The sequence below is a fragment of the Apium graveolens genome, chromosome 8 (genome assembly GCF_009905375.1).
Source record: "Apium graveolens cultivar Ventura chromosome 8, ASM990537v1, whole genome shotgun sequence".
Classification (NCBI taxonomy): Eukaryota; Viridiplantae; Streptophyta; class Magnoliopsida; order Apiales; family Apiaceae; genus Apium; species Apium graveolens.
Genome location: NC_133654.1, coordinates 58,763,745 through 58,786,807, shown reverse-complemented (window position 1 = coordinate 58,786,807; position 23,063 = coordinate 58,763,745). Strand labels below are relative to the sequence as shown.

Genomic DNA, 23,063 nt, shown 5'->3' with positions numbered 1-23,063 from the left:
ACGTAAAGTACCTTGCTCAAGTTGACAATAAAACGGCACTAACCACTTCCCGATTTGCCGTGTCCCCATAGTAATGCTTCAAACGCCGACCATTAACCTTGAATGCTTGGCCTAGATCATTCTCAAAAATTTCCACCGCTCCATGCGGAAACACAGTTTTAATAATAAAAGGTCCAGACCACCTTGATTTCAACTTTCCAGGAAAAAGTCGGAGACGGGAGTTGAATAAAAGAACTTGTTGTCCCGGCACGAATGACTTAGGAGATAGCTTCCTGTCGTGCCACCTTTTTACTTTTTCCTTGTACATTTTGTTATTCTCGTACGCTTGAAGTCGAAATTCATCAAGTTCATTTAACTGAAGCATTCGCTTCTTCCCAGCTGTATCTAGATCTAGGTTTAACTTCTTCAACGCCTAATAGGCCTTATGCTCAAGCTCCGCAGGTAAATGACATCCCTTACCATAAACAAGTTGAAACGGGGACATCCTAACTGGAGTTTTGTATGCTGTTCTTTAAGCCCAAACAGCTTCATCGAGCTTTAAAGACCAATCCTTCCTTGATGGACAAATAACTTTCTCTAGAATACTCTTGATCTCTCTATTAGACACTTCAGCTTGACCATTCATTTGCGGATGATAGCCAGTAGCAACACGATGATTCATATTGTAGCGCTGCATCATAGAAGTGAACTTACAATTGTAGAAGTGCGACCCTTCATCACTTATGATTACTCGTGGCGTTCCAGACCTTGTGAATATCTGCTTATGGAGAAAACTCAACACTACCTTAGCATCATTCGTCGGTAGAGCCTTGACTTCTACCCATTTTGAGACATAATCGACTGCCAGCAAGATGTACTGATTATTGTAGGACGAGATAAATGGTCCCGTAATAACTGGTGCAGTTATCAAACTCTTCTTGAATGTCTCAAATGCCGCCAAGCATTCATCATCAAATTTGAAAGGCACATCTTTCTCGAGCAAGTTGCACAATGGCTTAGATATCTTCGAGAAGTCCTTGATGAAACGCCGATAAAAACCCGCATGACCAAGAAAACTACGGATTCCCTTCACAGAAATAGGTGGTTGAAGATTTTCAATGACTCCCACCTTGGCTTTGTCCACCTCAATACCCTTGCTAGAGACTTTATGCCCAAGAATAATGCCTTCACGCACCATAAAGTGACATTTTTCCCAATTGAGCACCAAAGTAGTTTCCACACACCTTTTGAGTACTGAACGAAGATTATTCAAACATTCATCATAAGAATGTCCAAAGACGGAGAAGTCGTCCATGAACACTTCGACATTATTTCCAATCATATCAGAGAATATAGCCATCATACATCTCTGAAAAGTGGCAGGTGCACCACATAAGCCAAACGATACTCTGCGAAAATCAAACGTGCCAAATGGACAAGTGAAAGTAGTCTTTTCTTGATCTTTTGGTGCAATGCAAATCTGATTATACCCCGAATAGCCATCCAGAAGACAATAATACTCATGACCGGCCAACCTGTCAAGCATCTGATCAATAAATAGAATAGGGAAGTGATCCTTCCTCGTGGCTTTGTTCAACTTTCTGTAATCCATGCATACCCTCCATCCTGTGACTGTTCGAGTGGGGATGAGCTCATTCTTCTCATTTGCTACTACAGTTATACCTCTTTTCTTAGGTACACATTGCACGGGGCTCACTCAAGAACTGTCAGAAATATGATATATGATTCTTGCATCCAGCCACTTCAGAATTTCTTTCTTCACCACTTCTTTCATGATAGGATTAAGTCTTATTTGTTGCTCAATAGTCGGCTTACTACCTTCCTCTAGAAGAATTTTATGCATGTAGTACGAAGGGCTGATCCCTTTAATGTCTGCTATAGTCCATCCGATAGCCGATTTGAACTCTCTCAAGATCCTCAAGAACTAGTCCTCCTCACTACCTGGAAGGTCAGATGCAATAATAACAGGTAAAGTAGATGCATCACCTAAAAAAGCATACCTCAAGTGTTCAGGCAATGGTTTAAGCTCCAAAGTAGGTGCTTCCTCAATAGATGGTTTAAGCTTTTCCTCAGCATTCTTGAGATCCGAAGTACCAAGAGATTCAAATGGCATGTCTAGGTTTCGCCTCCAAGGAGAAGCATTTAGATATTGTAGTTGCTCATTTCCATCCTCATCGTCGCTGTCAAATTTCCCCATTAAGGCTTTCTCTAAGGCATCTGACATTAGCACATGATCAAGTTCCGAAGTTACCGCAGAATCAATCAAATCCACCTTTAAGCACTCCTCATCTTCTGTAGGGAATTTCATCGCATTGATGAAATTGAAAGTTACATCCTGATCTTGCACCCTCATTGTAAGTTCACCTTTTTGCACGTCTATCAAAGTGTGTCCTGTCGCCAAGAAAGGTCTTCCCAAGATTATGGAAATCTTCTTATCTTCCTCGAAATCCAGAATGACAAAGTCTGCAGGGAAGATGAGCTTATCTACCTTTACTAACACATCCTCCATGATGCCTCGTGGGTATGTAATAGAATGATCAGCCAATTGTAGAGACATGTAGGTGGGCTTTGGATCAGGCAAATTCAACTTTTTGAAGATAGACAATGGCATCAGATTGATGCTTGCTCCCAAATCGCACAGACACTTGTCGAAAGACAACTTTCCAATGGTACAAGGAATGGTGAAGCTACCTGGACCTTAAGCTTTGGAGGTAATTTTTGTTGCAGCACAGCACTGCACTCTTCCGTTAGAGCAACGGTATCAAGATTGTCTAGTTTCACCTTCCTTGAAAGAATACCTTTCATGAATTTTGCATAACTAGGCATTTGCTCCAGAGCCTCAGCGAAAGGTATATTGATGTGAAGTTTCTTGAACACCTCCGGAAATTTACCGAACTGCTTATCCAGCTTTTGTTTTTGCAATCGCTTAGAAAATTTGGTGGAGGATAGAGCTGTTTCTCCCCTGTATTACCCTTACGCAGAGTGTGTTCAACAGTAGTCTTCCTTGATTCCCCCCCTTTCTCCTTTTGCTTTTCTTTTTCAGCTACAACTTCAGCTTCCTCATCTTTTGCTTGTTCAGCATCGGCAACTTTTCCAGACCTTAAGGTTATAGCCTTGACTTGCTCTTTAGCTTCCTTCCTTCCTGGCACTTCAGTATCGCTGGGAAGTATGCCAGGTTGACGATTGAGCAATGCATTGGCTATTTGACCGATTTGATTTTCCAAGGTCTTGATAGAGATAGCCTAACTTTTGCACAACAGCTTGAGTTCCTCGAAATCAGCACTAGAAGGTGAAGTAGTACCTCCTTGTTGAGGATATGATTGCCTTTGAGCATAATATTGTGGTTGCTGAAATCCAGGTGGATTAAACGGCTTACTGATAGGCTGCTGATATGGTTGCTGAACAGCATTCTGATTATTGCTCCAGCTGAAATTGGGATGATTTCAGTTGTTAGGATGATAAGTAACTGGCACAGGCTGTTGCGGTCGCTGATAATTGTTCACATACTGAACTGATTCATTCACAAGAGAACACTGATCCGTAGTATGAGAGCCTGCACAAAGATCACAGACCATAGCTATCTGATTGACTCCATAGATTGCTAAAGAATCGACCTTCATAGACAGCGCTTTGAGCTGCGCTGCAATAGCTGTAGCTGCGTCATCTTCCAAAATACCTGCTACCTTTCCAGGCATCATCCTTTGAGTTGGGTTTTGATACTCGTTTGCAGCCATAGTTTCAATAAGATTATAGGCCTCAGTATAGCTTTTGGCCCACAAGGCGCCTCCAGAAGCTGCATCGAGCATGGGCCGAGATTGTGGCCCTAAACCATTGTAGAATCCAGTGATCACCATCCAGTCAGGCATACCATGATGTGGACACTTTCTCAACATCTCCTTGTAGCGCTCCCAAGCTTCGCATATAGATTCTGTTGGTTGCTGCGCAAACTGAGTAAGAGCACTCCTCATAGCTGCAGTCTTGGCCATTGGATAAAATTTCACCAAAAACTTTTGCGCAAGATCTTGCCAAGTAGTGATGGATCCAGCTGGTTCAGAATGTAACCAGTCCTTAGCTTTATCCCTCAGAGAGAATGGGAAAAGTCTCAGCTTTATAGCATCATCAGTAACACCATTGTACTTAAAAGTACTGCAGATCTCGACAAAATTCCTGATGTGCATGTTGGGATCTTCAGTCGCAGCTCCCCCGAAAGAAACAGAATTCTGCACCATCTGAATGGTGCCCAACTTGATTTCAAAAGTATTAGCCTAAATAGCCGGATGAAGGATGCTTGACTGAATGTCATCAATTTTAGGCCGAGAAAAGTCCATAAGAGCTGGATCTGCCAGAACTATACAATCACCCATGATTATTGGTTCCTTCTGCTCACTCTCTTTATTCGAATCCGAAAAATCTATCCCCTCCGGAATATCAAGAACCTCGTCTGTCTCCTCAGCCGTATCTAAAGTCCTCTTGTGAGTACGAGAACGTGTTTGCATAAACGCTCGCTAAAGTACCTGAAACACAACCGGAAACAATAAGTAACACAGATCTTAATCAATGAGTCCTAATGACCACTGATGGCAAAAACATAAACTAAACAAATTAAACCCGAGTCCCCGGCAGCGGCGCCAAAAACTTGTTAGGGTGAAAACACGCGCTAATAACTCACGCAAGTATACGCGTTCGCAAGTAATATAGAATAATTTCTAGTTCGTTCCCACAGAGACTCAGATTAACTATGTTCAATTAACACTTACTCATCAATGTATGATTATTCCTCAATGTTAAGACAATAACACTTTGATTTGATTAACTAATTATTAACTATAATTAACTACGAGAATTAAACACTTAATTAATACTCGAATTAACAATATTAAATACACATGAGATCATAACTTTATTACTACTTCCTTCAATAGTCATTGTTATTACCCTTAGCATGTAACGATGATGATATAAATCGAATAACACGAAACTGATAAAAGCCAACTTTCATTGTACTAATACCATTGTACCAAACATCCACAATTAAGATAGAAGTTGAATAGGTATCAATTATGTTCAGACCCTATATGTCTACAGAATTTGACAACATAACGATTTAAGCACAAGTTATTCCTTTTGATTATATAGGGCAAGTAAAACGGTTAGAGTTACCCACTAATCATGCATACACATACATGAACCTATGCTAGCATGGCAAGTTCTAAATCTCAAGATTCACTGTCGCTTCACAAGAGATTAATGGGCTATCTTATATGTTCGCGACGCACATAAGACGATTAAGCGCAACCTATGCTAGATATCATACAATCATCACACACTAAGGTATTAAACAACTAACTAAAGAATTCCATAGTAAATCTGTCACGACCCCATGATCACGATTAGCCCATGATAGAACTCATCGTCACCATGGGTTCATATAAAAACATGATAATAACACACGATATAAACTAATAAATACTTATTAAAACCAGAGTACGTCACAAGAGTAATAAGGTTCAAAGTAAAGAAAACTAGCATCCACTGATACAACAAATAAAAGAATCACAAGAAAACTATGCTTCCTCTTCTTCATTGTGATGTGCTAAAAACGGTCTTCTTCCTTCTCTCCTTGCTCCTTGATTATTACCACACTTCATCATATGTGAAACGTCTCTGAAAACTACTTATATAGAAGCTCCACAAGTCCCAGCCATCTCGGAAATCAGAAGTCCAACAGAATTAGGATTCTAAAAAGCAGTGTTTTAAATTACGCCCCTGAGCGGCCGCCCAGCAATCCTGAGCGGGCGCCCAGCTTCCTGAGCGGCCGCCCAGCCAGGCTGAGCGGGCGCCCAACACCTCACTGGAAAAATCTTTATTTTGCTCCCGTTTTCTGCTGCGTTCTACTCCTAACTTCCCTCTTGCAATGCCAAGCACTCCCCTACGCTTATTCCTAATGAAATCTCCCCACAAATGCAAGTTATACCCTGAAATGCCAAACACTAGAAAAACGCATCAAATACACAAAATACTCGATTTCAAGACATCAATTCAAGCCATTATAGGACGTTCTAAGTGGTATAAAATGCCACTTATCAGCTACCAGTGTAGAAAGAAAGGGCATATTTCTAGGAATTGCAAAGGACCAACAATGGCAGCTAGTATTCCGAAAGTGTTGGCATTACCTCCTCCACCGCCGCCTAATCAACCCAGAGCAAGGACTTTCAATATGATAATGAAACAAGCAGTACAAAGTCCTAATGTAATTTCAGGTACGCTTTTGGCGAATTCAGTAAATTCAAATGTACTAATTGATTCTGGAGCTACGCGTTCATTTATTTCTGAAGAATTCCTTGATAAGTTACATTGCGAAATTGAATGGTTGGGCGAGACATTAATTATAAAATTAGCGAATGACGACCAAGTTTGGGTAGATCGAGTATGTCCTGCATGTGATATCGAAATAGCCGGACATAATTTCTCCGTAGACTTGATTCCTTTTAAGCTAGGAGAGTTTGATGTTATTTTGGGAATGGATTGGTTAGCTTGTCATAATGCTCAGATCGATTGCGCGAGCAAGAAAGTAAAATTGCTGAATATGGAAAATGCAACGGTAATGTTCAATGGCAAAAAACAGCGAAAGAAATTTATGACATTAATGCAGACCAATTGACTGCTTCGATAGGGATGTGAAATGTATATAGCCTACGTGTTAGATACCGAGAAGGGAAGTCCTAAAATAGAAGATATTCCAGCTGTATGTGAATTTCCTAATGTCTTTCCAGACGAACTTCTAGGGTTACCGCCAGACCGAGAAATCGAATTTATGATTGACTTAACGCCAGGTACAAAACCAGTTTTGAAAGCTCCGTATCGAATGACACCAGTCGAAATGAAAGAATTGTCAACGCAATTGCAAGATTTTCTAGACCGAGGCATCATAAGACCCAGTATATCTCCGTGGGGTGCACCGGTATTTTTCGTAAAGAAAAAGGACGACAGCATGCGACTATGCATCGATTATTGAGAATTGAATAAGTTGACTTTCAAGAATAAATATCCCTTACCAAGAATTGACGACTTGTTTGATCAATTAAAAGGAGCCGCATGGTTTTCGAAGATAGATTTGAGATTAGGCTATCATCAATTAAAGATTAAAGTTAAAGATATCCCCAAGACTGCTTTTCGTACTAGATATGGACAATATGAGTTTTTGGTAATGGCATTTGGTTTGACCAACGCACCAGCAGCATTCATGGATCTGATGAACAGGGTATTCAAGAGGTACATGGATAAATTTGTGATTGTATTTATTGATGACATCTTGATTTACTCAAAGACGGAAGAAGAGCATGCCAAGCACTTGAAGATAGCTTTGAAAATTCTGAGGAAAGAACAATTGTATGCGAAGTTCTCAAAATGTGAATTTTGGTTAAAGGAAGTACAATTCCTAAGGCACGTCATCAGTAGAAAAGACATTCAAGTTGACCCAGCAAAGACTGAAGCTGTGTTGAATTGGGAAAGGCCGAAGACACCAACCAAAGTTCGAAGTTTCTTGGGATTGGCAGGATACTATAGAAGGTTTGTCAAAGATTTTGCGAAAACAGCAACGCCACTGACCAAGTTAACTCGAAAAAGTGAAAAGTTCATATGGGATGACAAATGTGAAGAAAGTTTTCGGGAACTGAAGAATCGGTTAATAACCGCACCAGTACTTGTATTACCAGATGAGTATGGAGATTTTTTCATTTACATCGATGCTTCATACCGCGGATTAGGATGTGTACTAATGCAATATAGTAACGTCATTGCATATGCTTCGAGATAATTAAAACCTCATGAAAAGAAGTATCCTACGCATGATCTGGAGTTAGCAGCGATCATAATTGCATTAAAACTTTGGAGACACTATCTCTACGGTGAAAAATGCGAAATTTACACAGTTCATAAAAGTTTAAAGTACATCTTTACGCGGAAGGAACTTAACATGAGGCAACGCCGATGGCTGGAATTGATTAAAGATTACGATATTACGATCAGTTATCATCCAGGGAAAATGAACGTTGTGGCAGATGCGCTGAGCCGAAAAGAAAGATTAAATTTGTTCACTTCATCCGAGGAATTGGCCAAGGAATTTGATAAGTTGGAAATTGAGATTCGTGTTCCCAATGAATCTATTGAAGCTATCTACGCGATGACTTTTCAACCAGATTTATTGGAAAAGATTCGACAAAGTCAAGAAGAAGTGATGGGTCAAGATGATGACTTAACAGGAGAAGAAATCACAACCCAGAAAGATAATGAAGGAATCCTACGCTTTGCATCAAGAATCTGGATCCCTAATGTGACATAACTGAAGGAAGAAATATTGCGAAATGCGCACAGTTCGAAGTATTCCATACATCCGGGAGATACAAAAATATACCGCGATCTGAAAGAAAACTTTTGGTGGCCAAATATGAAGAAGGAGATAGCAGAATGGGTGAGTAAATGCTACACATGCCAACGAGTTAAAGCGGAACATCAACGTCCAAGTGGATTACTGTAACCATTGGATATTCTGGAATGGAAATGGGAACATCTAGCGATGGATTTTATGGCAGGACTTCCAAAGACTAAAGCAAATCATGATGCGATAAGGGTAATCATTGTCAGACTAACAAAGACGACACATTTTCTACCGATTAATGAAAGATTTTCACTCGACAAGCTAGTGCACCTATATCTTAAAGAAATTATGATGCGACATGGAATTCCAATATCTATTGTGTCTAATCGAGATCCCCGTTTCAATTAAAGATTTTGGAGACAATTTCAAGAATGTCTTGGAACCAAATTAAATATGAGTACCGCTTATCATCCACAAACCGATAGGCAAAGTGAAAGAACTATTCAGACAATCGAAGACATGTTGCGAGTTTGTGCTATTGATTTCGAGGGTAGTTAGAATGAGCATTTACCTTTAGTTGAATTTTCTTACAACAACAGCTATCATGCAAGCATTGGAATGCCCCCTTACGAAGCCTTATATGGAAGAAAATGCAGATCACCAGTGTATTGGGATGAAGTTGGAGAACGCAAGATTTTGGGTCCCGAATTAATTCAACAGACTAAAGAAAAGATAGAATTCATTTGGAAATAACTAGATGCGGCATAAAATAGACAACATAAATATGCAGATCAAGCTAGGAAGGATATGGACTACCAAGAGGGAGAACACGTGTTACTCAAAATATCGCCATGGAAAGGATTGACCAGATTTGGCAATAAGGGTAAATTGAAGCCATGATACATCAGACCATTTGAAATCTTGAAGAAAGTGGGAAAGGTTGCTTACGAGATAGCCTTACTGAAGGGTTTTTAGCACATAAACGCAGCGAAAATGAAAATTTAATCTTAAAAACCCGAAACCCTCCGCAGGATCCATGCGAAAAATAATACTTAATTTGTAGTTCAGTATGTTTACCTTAAGAAGCCTTACGTTAATGGAAAAATGGAGGTCTTTAATAGCGATCCAAGAACGATGAACGGAGATCCTTAGCAGCTGCTCCTCAAGTGTGAAGCACTCCACCGGTATCCACCAAGAAAACGATGTAATGAAGGAGGAGGACATGGAGAGAATTAATGTTTTGTAAATCTTTTTGGTTGAGGCAAAAATAGGGTTTATAATAGCATATTTATAGGCAAAATTTTCAGCTGAAAATTTTCTCATAAAATATTATTATTATTAACCCTTTATTATTCTCACTAATAATTAAAACACCTTTTAATTATTAATCCTTTTTCTAAACTCTTTAAAAATAATTCTCTCACTTGATTTAATTTCCAAAAATTAAATTATTAATTAATAATATTAAGAACCTTTTCTTAATTAATTTATAATCAATTAAATCTCATTTAATCAATTATTAAATTTTCCAATAAATTATTTATTTCATAAATAAATTATTATCAGCCATTATTAATTAATTCCTCTACCATTAAATCATTCTCTTTTATGGTGTGACCCTGTAGGTTCAATATTAAGCCGGTAGTAGAAATAAATAATAATAAAACTATTTTATCATTATTTATATAAATTCTCTAATTCATTAAATATGATTAATTAATTAATCATATTTATTCTACATCATGAGGGATACTTCTCAGCATATCGCGACTATCCGGATAATACGAATTCACTGCTTAGAATACCAAGAACCTATTCAGTGAGTAGTTACCGTACAATTAATTCCTTCTACCCTGCAATGTCACGATTAAATACAAGGCATGGAACTTGTGTCAAGCCTATCTTACTTAATCACTTGCTTTCCCATTCACTATGCTTAGTTCTATTTAATGTAAATTAGAAACTCCTTTCTAATTTCATTCACTCTGGCCAGAGATTCCTGAACTAACATAAGTGGATCAGCATTGAACATTCTCTTCCTATACTGGAAGGGGTAGATCCTTTATTGATCATACACTATCTTCGTGTACAAATTCCTATTCCCAGTAGAGCCCTTATAATTGTCCCTTGAGACTAAGAACTAAACCAAAACATAGTTCAGTGTACACAAGATGACTATGATGACCTCAAGTCTAAGGATACTTGTACAACTATCACTATATGAACAACTGCTGACACGTGAGTGAACTCCATCAGTTGTTCAGCTGTGTGAGCCATGTTCAGTGAACTTATTCTATAATAAGCACCTACATACTAGCTATAGTGTCACCACACAAATGTCTATGAGAACAGACATCCTTCATAATGAAGCAAGCATAGTATGTACCGATCTTTGCGGATTATTAATTACCAGTTAGTAATCCTAGGACCAGGAACTATTTAAGTTTAGAGTTATCATCTTTTAGGTCTCATTATTATGATCTCATCACAATCCATAAAAAGCTTTACTCTAAACTGTGGTATATCTTATTTAAACATTTAAATAGATAGAGCCCGCAATAAAAACAAAACAAGCCTTTTATTAATATCAATGAAATCAAAACAGATTACGAAAAAGTTATTCCTAAATCCTCATACATGATTGGACTTAGGACATATCTCTTTCACTTACCACCTCATATGCAACATATTCACAATGTGTTTGACGTGTCGATGCTTAAGCGATATAATCCTGATTATAGGCATGTAATAGAATATGAACCGGTAGATATCCAACCTGATTTGTCTTTTATAGAATAGCCGATAGGAATTTTAGATCGGCAAAAGAAAGTGTTGAGAAATAAGTCTATATCTCTAGTGCGAATTTTGTGGAGAAAGCCTATGGTTGAAGAATCAACATGGGAATTCAAAAGTGAGATGTTAGATAAATATTCTCATTTGTTTTCTTAGCGAGATTCTGAGGATAGAATCTTATTAAGGGGGAAGGATGTAACGTATGCGGAAATTTCGTCTATATTATATCATAATTATAATAAATTAAGTGTGTTAATGTGTCATTTATGTGTAATTAGCTGTAAAACCCTAATTGCTATGTGTTACGTGCTTCTTTGTTGCCCAGATATTTTTCAGATATTTTTCAGATATTTTATTTTGCATTTACAGATTTCATATCAAAAGTTATATGACCTGAATCATGATTTTATAGCTTATATTTCAAATAAAATAATGGGCCTTATTTTTCATCGAACGGCTTTTACCATCGCATTATTCTGAACATCTAGGTATTTTATAAATTTTATCGTTTCGTGAAAAATGACTTTTCCGGGCCCCATTGGGTGTTAAAAACCCCACAAAAATTACATTTTTATTTTTATAAAATTATAGGACTTTCATTTATACCATTTCTTTGCATTTTTGCATTATTCACAATTTTTGGGAAATTTTGGCATATATATTATATATATAATATTTATAAATTAAATTTCAATACTCAAAAATTATAAAAATTAGGGTCTTAATTTTAATTAGGAGTACTAATTTTACTACTATAAATAGCCTAATTTTATTTAATTAATTATAATTAATCATTAAAATTCAGAAAAATTCAGAAAATTCTCTGTTTTCCGGGTCGAATTTTTCAGAATCGGGTCGAGAATCAAATTGTGATTTCAAGCTGATTTCTGCATCAAATCGTGTGATTCGAGTATCCAAATCGAAAGTTTTCATCTGTTCTTTCTATTTCTAGCATCAATTTCCTGTTTTACTTCGTGGTTTTTGATTTTCGATTTCTAGGGTTTATGTTCGAATTAGGGCTTTTTGATTCTGGGGTTATCTGTTGATGTTGTATATAACTTTATTTGATGATTTATGATGGATTCCTGATAGTTAATTTTAAAAACGATAGCTTGAATTGATAGTACTATATCTAGGGTTTATGTAAATTTTTGTTTGATCGTTTTTGGTTTTTGAAGAAGCTGAGATATGATTGAGTATATGGGTTTGATTGTGTGTGTTATGAGCTTTATTTTAATCCATAAAACATAATTTTTGGTATAAGATTTAAGCAGATCGGATCTTGGTCGGATATTAGGTCGGTTATGATCGGAATCGTGTTCTAGGGGTTATTAGGTTGTGTTGTTAGTTGATTAATGTTTAGAACGTAATTTGTAATCGATTCCATGTAAAAACGAGCACAAACGGTTCTGGATTTGGCCTGAAATCGACTTCGTCGGAATCTGCAGAAGTTCACCGGAGTTCTTTGAGTTTTGGCCGGAAAACATGACTCAGGGATCGTGTGTTGTTTTTGAGGGCAGTATGATGTTGCTGTGTTAATATTGAATGAAAACCCTCCCAAAAGCAGCCCAAATCGTCCTTGTATTGGCCTGAATTGAACTGGCCGGAAAATTTTCCGATGACCGGATTACCACCGGATTCTGGGTTCTTGGTGACCCGTTTACCCGAATTCAAACCCGGTTTTGATCTGTTTTTGTCAGAATCCATTTTCTGACAACTGTTCTTGGAATTTAATTTTAATTTTAATTTTTATTAATTATAAAAATTAGTTTTATTTATTTTATAAATTGATTAATTAATTATTTAATTAATTGATTTATATTATAAATAATTCCGAAATATTTTCTGAAAATCAGTTTCAATTATTTTCTTAATTATTTACTAATTAATTATTATTTATTTATTGATTAAATAGAAAATGATTAATTATTTTGATAATTAATCAAATAATTTTCAATAATTCATAATAAATTCATTTTAATACCAAAAATTATGGAAAAAATCATTTTTAGTTCTGATTTTTCTTAGATAATTATTTAAAAATTATTTTAGGGATAAATAATTAGTAATAATTATTTATATTGAATAATAAATTGGTTTATCTGTATTTAGTTGATATTAATTATACTTTTAGTCCGATTCGAGCGAAACGAAAGCCCTTTGACTCAGAAAAATGAATTATTTTCATTAAAAATCATATTAAAACGTAATTTCTTCTATAAATTAATTGACTCTTGTTATTTATTTGATTATGATCCGAATCGCGTGCCGAGACGAGTCCGATAAATCCCGAAAAATAGGAAACAAGTTAGATAATGATCAGTTAAACGATCAACGAGTCGATTTTGATTCCAAAAAATTATTTTAACTATAAAAATGATTATGTGGCTTATGTGCTTACGTGTATTATGTGGTTAATCGAGTCTTTCTTGTTAATAAATAAGGTACGAGTCACTAATACACGCATGGGTAGACAGTAGGAATGATGTGAAGTCGGTTTGAGACGCAATTGAAGTACGAAATGACTAAACCCGTCTATTTCTCTAACGGAAGCTAAGCAAGCTAGGCAGATTGAGCCGGTGATAGATAAAGGCGACATATTTGGAGTGAGTCGTAAAGAAGGCAAGTTTTTTTCCCTATTCTAATTTCTGAATAGTGATATTTCTTCAGAATCATACCACACTTGCACTCTTTTGATTCTTGTTCATAAACACTGATACACACTTGATATTCTCTTGTTCATATTTCATTTCAAGTCTTGATTTCTCTGTTTCATTTGAATTTCTTATTCATATTCCAATTGTTACGCATACACATTGATATATTCTGGTGATTAGAATATATCCAAAGCATACCGATTGTTCGGGTTGCTACTCCATGGACTGGATAGTGATATTTTGGGGATTAAGTTTTACTTAATCCTAAGGACCGGGACATAACCGGATCCTTGAGATGGGCCGTAGTGCCTGGGTGCCCGACTGGATCTATATAATGAAATATAGATCTGCACTGTATCCTGGTTGATCAGCAGGGTATAGATGCGAACTTGTGTCCAGTTTAGTATGTTTGCATTCGCCAGCAGTGGCCTTCTTTCCATTATTGCGGGGTTATATCTTTGCAGATGTACCCAGATTACCGATTCATTTAAATTGCTTTAACACTATGTATATTTTGCAGACTTGTTGAGCAATTTTTGGCTCACCCCTTTTGTTGTTATTTACCTTATTGTTTTCAGTTAAGAAGGAATATGAAACCCATTAGAACTCGAGTGATAAAGAAGCGGGTCAAGCCTCGGGATCCTCTCATACCCAAGATGTTGATCCCAATTCAGGAAGAAAGTTTTGAGTTGCCCGATCAGGTGGAGTGTAGATAGTTAGTGTGTGTGTTTGAATAAAAGATGAAATTAGTTTAAAACTGGGTTAGTGTTAATTTGGTTTGTAATAAAGAGAGTATGGAAGATTTTAAATTTGGTTTGTAATAAAGTAGTTAGTGGTTCTTGTTTTTATACTTCAACTTAAAAAGATCCTGGTTAGTGTTATAGGAGTTTAGATACATTTCATTATTATTGTTATTCAGATTTTACAGGTTTGGAGATTAGCTAGTAATCCCCAGACTTATACCCCGGGTCTGGAGGGCGTTACATCTCCTGTGTTAACATTTTTCGATTTTGGCTAATTTCAGTTTTAAACTTTAACGGAATGATCAAATTAAGTTAATTGATGATCATTTTGAGTCAAATTTGTAATGAGTGATCTACTTTAGTTTTTTTGTACGCAATGAGTCACCTACTTGATATTTAACCCATTTAAATATAACTTTATAAACTCTGAATCGGAAAAAGAACAATTTTACATTACATTTAATATTATTTAAATACTTTCCCTAGCTAACCTTACCTTATCAAAGGAAGGCAAGAGTTAACTGTGGTGCAATATGGACGAATATGCATCCACGACTTGAGATTGTCCTGCAACGTTTTTGTCCAATCATATTCTTGTTTGTCCAACCATGCCAATTTTTAGTTCGCACCTTTATAGCATTTCCGCTACTAGGTACATTCATGTTGGTAAAGAGGGGCGAAAAGCCTTTCTTCTTCTGGACATTATAAATTAATGCACAATTGGTATCTGGTTTGATGGTTCGTTTTGACAATGGAAATCTTATAGGTAGATAGATGGCTTTCTCAATGTCTTCATGCAGGGCTGTTTTTGAGTCAAATAGATTGCTAGAGTTGTAGAACATCTCAAATACTTTTAAACATGCTAAGTGTAGAGTTTTGCATGGTTTAGGCATGTCACCATAGTCATCTGCCAAAACCATCTTAAGGAATTCCATTCTATTCTCAGTTAGTATCTTCTCGACATACTCGATCGAGTCTTCAATATCTGCGTTTGGATGATCTTTGAGGTAGAGCAAGACAATATTGTTTTTCCCCTCTTCTTGTTCCTTCTGTTGATATCCATAAACTGAAAATAATTAGAAGTTCTCATTTAGGAATTCTAAAGTCACAAAAAAATTAAAAGAAAAACGAAATGTTCTGCAGTACATACAATATTTGAATATATTCAGCTTTTTGCTAAGAATAATTAAAAAAAATATTAATACTTACCTGGTAACTTTCAATGTCATTCAACAATCGTGCATTCACCATAAGCAATTTTGTTATAGTCTCATAATGAGGGTGGATGAGTTTATGAGCAGGCATTCTTTGGTTCAGGAAACATGAACAGGGAAGAGCCATGGTGTGTGCAAGCTACGGAAGTCATGCCAACATCGAGGTATTCATCAGCAGATGGTTTATATCCGGATCTTCCCCATGTACTTTCCGTCATCCATGACAAGAACGTCTCTTACAAAATAGTCAAGGGCATTAAAAATAATCTTGTTTGGGCCAGTTAGACCTTCTCCATCCCATCTATATAGCACAAGTATAGATATGCATCATTTTTCAGAGATAAAAGGAGATAATCTGATGAGTCACATAGGAAGTTAGCAACTTTTTTAATAAGAATAGGGGATCCCGCTTGCATACATATGCGCCCACCAACCAAAATCCGCCATATGTTAGTCACACGGCAAATTGCACTTTTTGTTACTAGTTTTCTGATAACAGAATGATGGGGCGAATACATGGTACTGCACACGGCAAAGTAGCAGTATGTAGTTTTTTCTCGTCCGAATCCCATGTCCGCAAAAGCCAATTATAAATTCTTTACTAATATAAGCAAGAGTCTTTTCATAATCCGGTTAACTTATTATAAGTGTTAAGTATGTGTATGTACCTTTTCAGTTCCTCTAATTCGTTCGTGAATATTGATTGCCGGAAATTGTAATTTTGCACAGAAAGTTGAATCAGGATGTCATCATCAAGACATGATAACCTGGAGTTGGAATTGACATGATCAGAATTTATCTGAGGTTTTTATCAAGAGTTATTTGCAAAATGCATACTCTTGATTTGGCCAAAATGCATTTTTTACCTATACTTTATATAACTGTACTTTGCATCCCCTTGTTATTTTCGGCGCGACAAATTGCACCTTTTTCGTTAACACATACATGTCTTTAATTCGAACTTTTTGGTTACATCGAAACCATGGAAGCGCAAAGGACGAAATGCCAAACAATCTTTGTATATTTTCTTTGCTTCAAAGTGGATGTCACCTTGATCTCTTGCGCTATTCACGTTATCACTCCTAAGCCTGCATAAAACATTATTAATTAGAAAGTAGGCACACTGAAATGAAAACTTTTGATTGACAATAAACTGAAGGAATTTGAATACTCTGGATTAAAGAAGATATGTGTGTGCTTGCTAAGGCTCTAACATTTTGTAAATTTGAATTTGGGGCAAAGCTTGATTAATTGACTGAAGAAACTGGTTGGTCAAGGGGCATGCAGACTGGTTGATAATGAACCTGATCGCAGAGACATAGACCAGAAGGTTTTTTTGGCTAAACTTTAAGGGAGCAAAATTATGCAGCCATTTTTCTTGTAACTTTAAATTTGCATAAATGAGATTTTTCTGGTCATCCCCGGTTGGAAAATTTGGGTGAATTAGAAAGCAGCCACATTGACGAGTCATTTTAAGAGTATACTAGGCCTGGTGAGTGTAACAGTTATTCTTGGAGTATGTTCTCCTTCGAGAGCTTAGAAAACATTTAAGTACTCAAAGCGGCTAAGAGCCGGATGATCTTTAAAATTGATCTTTAAAGCAATTTTTGTTTTCTGCGAAATGATCTTAAAGATGATGTTGATATTCTACAATGTCATGAACATATTGTACCTGTGAATTTGTGCTAAGGTAGTTTGAATTTCTTCAGCAAACTGCTCAGCCAACCCCAGGTTTAGTAATTTATCAAGCATGCAGAGCTTTATAAACTCTTCATCCACAGGATACACTGATGGTACTGCGCTTGACATTATCCAAAGGATTCATAAAGTATTGTAAGTTTTTGCATACATGCATATGAAAAACTTGTAAGAAACTGGATTTATAGATTGTGGTTACTTATGCTTTAGTGTTGAACATAAATACGATAGGAATTAGTTAGCCAAACAAAAGGAAATGAATAATTGGGAAATCATTAGAAACGAAAATCACAACTGTATCCTATTTACGATGCCGATGAGAATGTACAGTCGTACACTCCCCTATTTTACCAGAAACTTATTGTCAACTACAACTGTGGGTAGCCCGTAGCGAACGTTTACGACTGAAGAAAACACTTGACAAACCTCCGCATTGAAAATTCTGAACCACAGACTCCAGATATTTGAGGACTGCAGGATGTCCAGTGGCCATATATGCAGCCGCCGAGGCAGAGGGTGAATGGAATAAAGAGCCATCCTCACTTAAATTCTTCACCACATGTAGCTTATCTATGTCACAGGCAGACAAAAGAGCCTCCGCACAGCTTAACATTATTGGTGAAGGATGCTCATTCCTATCATCAACCTTCTCCCTGAAGTAGTTGCAAATTATTGAAAAAAATTAGATTAACCGTAAACATACATATGTATTTGTTCTGGCTGTGGTAGCGGTTGTGGTGTCTGAAAAACATGCCTTTAGACCAAACCATATGTATTTTACCGTTGTTTGCATAAATTGTTGTATGTTTGCGAAAATTGTCCAACATCAATTAAGGGGACATCCGTATTTTTATTGTTTAGTGTAAATAGACTCGTTCCCGTGTCAGTAAACAGTAACTGCTTTGTATATGTCCTTTGGTCGATAATAAAAAATGCATGTGAGTATTTATGTTCGGTCCTAAATATATTCTGGACAAATGACATGTCAAGGCTTTGTAAGTACCTGTCAATACTAAAGCTTGAAAGCAAGGCTTTCAGGTCATGTGGTAAATTTAAATGTAGGCCTAGTGTTTCTGCTTGCTCCAACATTGCTGGAAATACAATAGTAAACCAGCTGGGAAGTTTCCTGTGATTCGCATCAAGTAGCTTCTTTGTAGTACTAATGAAATACAACTTTCCTGTCATAAAATAGATAGTTTAAGAAGACAAGAATGATGAATTTAAAAATGCAGAGCATGGAAGAACTCAAATAATGATTACCTAATTCAATACTCTGGGGACCAACATTCCAAGCAGCGAGTGCAAGAATGCATGCAAGAATTGAGGAAAGTGTATGAATAAGACTGTGGTCATCTCCCCAGAAACCTTCATCTTGTTGATTGTTCAATATCCAATTAACACATCTTTTAAACATGGGGTTTTTAGTGTTTTTAGAATCGGGAATCATGGCTAGCCATGCAGTGTCAAAAGCTGATGGAGAAACTAATGAACTCTGTAATTGTGCAGAGAACAATTTCTTCTCCATCTCTTACACAAGACCTTTAATCGAGACTTCAGCTTCTGAAGAATATTGATATTCCATGTTCATGTTCTCGTGACTAACGATTTATTATACACAAGCTGTGTTGCTAGTACCCATAGAAGTAACAAGTATTTATAGGGGAAGAGTTCTTTATAAGGGGGAAGGGAAGGCTAGTTAATTACTACTCCCTCAGTCCCTTTACCTAGTATACGTTCACTGTTTTCACGTATTTCAAAACTTCTATAAAGTATAGTTTTATAATATTATTTTCAAATTTTTTTTTTGGAATAAAAATTTAAACATAAAAATTTTATCCAGAAAAAAAAATTTAAAAATTATTATACGAGTATTAAAAAGTGTGCCAAAAAGTGATGTATAAATTCAATGGAATGGGACAGAGAGAGTATAATTTACTTAAAAGTAAGACAAAACTGTTGTAAATCTCACTAACAAATATAGCAACATAGAAGCAAGTGTATAAAGAATTTAGCAAGTTTAGGCCAAGATCACAGTTAACAAAACAAAACATGCAGGTAAACAAAATCAGTAACTGAAATAACGAGGAGAGAAAGAAAGATGTACCCGAAACCATAGCTTTTAACAGTGACTGAAATACAGGTTCACAGATACAAAATGCCAAGAAAAATGATCACAGCTGAGTCACCAGGCCTTGCTCGAAGTCCTAGCTGCTCTTGAAGAGAATATTGCCCCTACCTGCTGCGTTTGGGATGCGCACAATATCTCCACCAGGATAAAACAGCTCGGAGTTTATGTTAACAGCAGCAACAAAAGCTCCACTTCGACCAGCACCTCAGTCACCGGAAAATATCAGCACTTCAGGACTTGTGGGAGAGAAATGCAGAGAGGTTGAAGAGAAGAGAAGAGAATGTAGTGTGTATAATACATTCACTTTAACCTCTATTTATAGGAGAGAAAAAAAATGAAACTGTCCACACACTTAATGTCTGAATTAAACTGCTTCATTAATGAAAAAATCAAAACTGATCAGATTTTGAATTCATTAATGAAAAAATCAAAACTGATTAGATTTTGAATTTAAATTATTTGTAACAGCTTTTCACATTAACACCCACATTATTATCAGAACTTAAGTTAAGTTCTGATTTGATTCATCAGTACTTAAGTTTTGATTCTGATATCAGAACTTGTTAAGTTCTGATTTTATTCATCAGTTCTTAAGTTCTGATATCAGAACTTGTTACAGATCAGATTATTTGTAGGTTCAATGTATTTAGACTAAACCCACTAACAAAGTGACTTAGCCTATTTCAGTACCCAGCCCAATAATCCAGTCACCGATAAATAAATTCTAATTCTCAAATTAATAAAATCCTCGCCCAGGTCGCCCCGCGTACGCGAGACGCCGAGACATTCGCCCAAATCGCCCTTCGACCCGACGCGGTGCGGTGCATGGCGGGGCGGGGCGGGGCGCGCGTGTGTGTGTGCGCGTGAAGCACATAACAACACAATGGACCATCACACACCTTAGTAGTTGTATACTACTCATGTGGGTAATACCATATAAAGCACACAACCCCCTTTATTTATTTCAATGTGGGACAAACATTCTCAAATTTTCCAAGCTTTTCCAAGCTACTTTCAACTCTCATTTCATATGGATTTCATTAAGAAAATTCTTAAAACCATACATGAAAATTTAAGTTCAAATATCATTGAACAATTTTCAATCATTAGATTTTAGGATTAACATCAAGAACATAATTAAATTAAGCTCTAAAATCCTAATTTTCTAACAATCCCCCACAAATCCATACAGAAATGTGATCAATTTCCCATCATGACTTGTTTTTCAGAGTCGGTACCCTTCCGGGTTTGAACCCTCCTAATTCCTCTACTTCAATGGCTATCGGACTCAGATGGAATGTTTCACCTTGAATCTTAATCCGTTTAGTATAACCATATTCCATAGACGACGACAAGTCAAAGGTTATGGTGCCAATCTACGGCTTTGAGACATTAATGGTCATGTCTCGATCCTGTTCATCGAATGCTTCAAGGATTAACCCTATCCTCTAATTGCGACCACACAATTACATTCGCTTAGCTGGGCATCTCCAGAGATATACTGCCTCTATCTCGTCAAATGACTTGATCCCATTCAGAGTTTTAACACTCTTGCTTTTCTGGCAGTGTCAGTACCTTCTAGGTTTACAGGGGATAGACTCAGATACTATAGTATCATCTATGTAGCAAAGGTACTACCAACTCATCCTTACAGCCTTTTATTACCCATTGAATACACTTCGAGGGATCTCCTCTCATGTGTATTGGGTTCCCACTGTTGACGAATTATGATGGGTTGACAGTCCCATCCCCAACCTTGACTTAAGGACCACTGCAGGTTCCAGTCCTTTAGTAAGAGGATCAGCTATATTATTCTGAGTTCCTATGAACTCTATAGCTATGTTCCTATCAGTCACTAAACCCCTTATAGACTTGAGTCTAACTTGGATGTGTCTCTTAGTTTTAGCATTATGCTTTTTACTGCTAATTTTGTCGATAGTTGTTCGACTATCACAGTGAATAGCAATAGCAGGAAGCGGTCTGCTTACTACAGGTATTGCAGACATAAGTCTGTGTAACCATTCAGCCTTCGTCCCTGTGGCATCAAGTGCACACAACTCAGCCTCAAAAGTAGACCGAGTAACTATAGTCTGTCTGCTTAACTTCCAGGATATTGCTCCACCAGCCAAGGTGAACACATATCCAGTCACTCCATTGGAACCAGACTTCTTAGCTATCCAACTTGCATCACTGTACCCTTCAAGCACACCAGGAAATCTCCCATAGTGTAAACTAAGGTACATTGTGCCTTTTAGATATCTAAGTACTCTATCAAGAGCATCCCAATGAGTTCTGTTTGGACAGCTTGTATATCTAGCCAATTTAGACACAGAATATGAAATATCTGGTCTAGTACAGTTAGCAAGATACTGCAAGCTCCCAATAATCTGAGAATACCTTAACTGAGACACAGGCACTCCTGAAGTATTCTTGACAAGGGAAACTTTCGAATCATAAGGTGTACTAGCGATTCTACACTGTGAATAACCATATTTCTCAAGTATAGATTTCTCTATATAATGAGATTGAGTCAAGGTTATTCCTTCAGTGGACTGAATCAGTTTGATTCCAAGAATCACACTTGCCTCACCCATATCCTTCATTTCAAAATGCCTTTTCAAGAATTCTTTAGTCTCGTTAATAATCTCAATATTAGTTCCAAACAATAAAATGTCATCCACATATAGGCACAAAATAACACACTCATTACCTTTAACTTTAGTGTAGACACACTTATCACTTTCATTAATCTTATAACTGAAAGGCAATATAGTTTCATCAAACTTTTTATACCAATCTCTGGGAGCTTGTTTCAAGCCATAGATGGACTTGATCAACTTACATACTTTCCTGATGCAACAAATCCATCAGGCTGATCCATATAAATCTCTTCTTCAAGTTCACCATGAAGAAAAGCCGTCTTTACATCCATCTGATGGATGATAAGACCATGGACCGAAGCCAATGCTATAAGCATTCGGATTGTTACCATTCTTGCAACCGGAGAGTATGTATCAAAATAATCAATTCCTTCCTTTTGCTTAAAACCCTTAGCTACCAGTCTAGCTTTGTACTTATCTATTGAGCCGTCAGGGTTCAACTTCCTTTTAAAGACCCATTTGCACCCAATAGTAGAACACCCAGGAGGGAGATCAACCAACTCCCATGTTCCATTAGAAATAATAGAGTCAATTTCACTCTTGACAGCGCCCTTCCAGTGCCTTGACTCAGAAGAATCCATAGCTTGCCGGAAAGTTAAAGGTTCGTCCTCGATATTGTAAGTGATGAAATCACCTCCAAAATCCTTGACTACCTTTGCACGCTTACTCCTCCTTGGTTCCTCTAGTTCCTTAGGAATAGAGCTACTACTAGGTTCCGCCCCCACATTTGTCATCTTTTCCACATGATCAGGAATAGAACTTGATGTGTGAGTAGGATCTTCCTCAGAAGTCG

The 23,063-nt window shown here is 36.9% G+C and overlaps 1 pseudogene; it reads right to left on the bottom strand.

The window, feature by feature from the left end:
* Nucleotides 1–14,980: 14,980 nt before the first annotated feature.
* On the bottom strand, nt 14,981–18,252 carry LOC141679609 ((E,E)-geranyllinalool synthase-like; annotated as a pseudogene).
* Nucleotides 18,253–23,063: the final 4,811 nt, after the last annotated feature.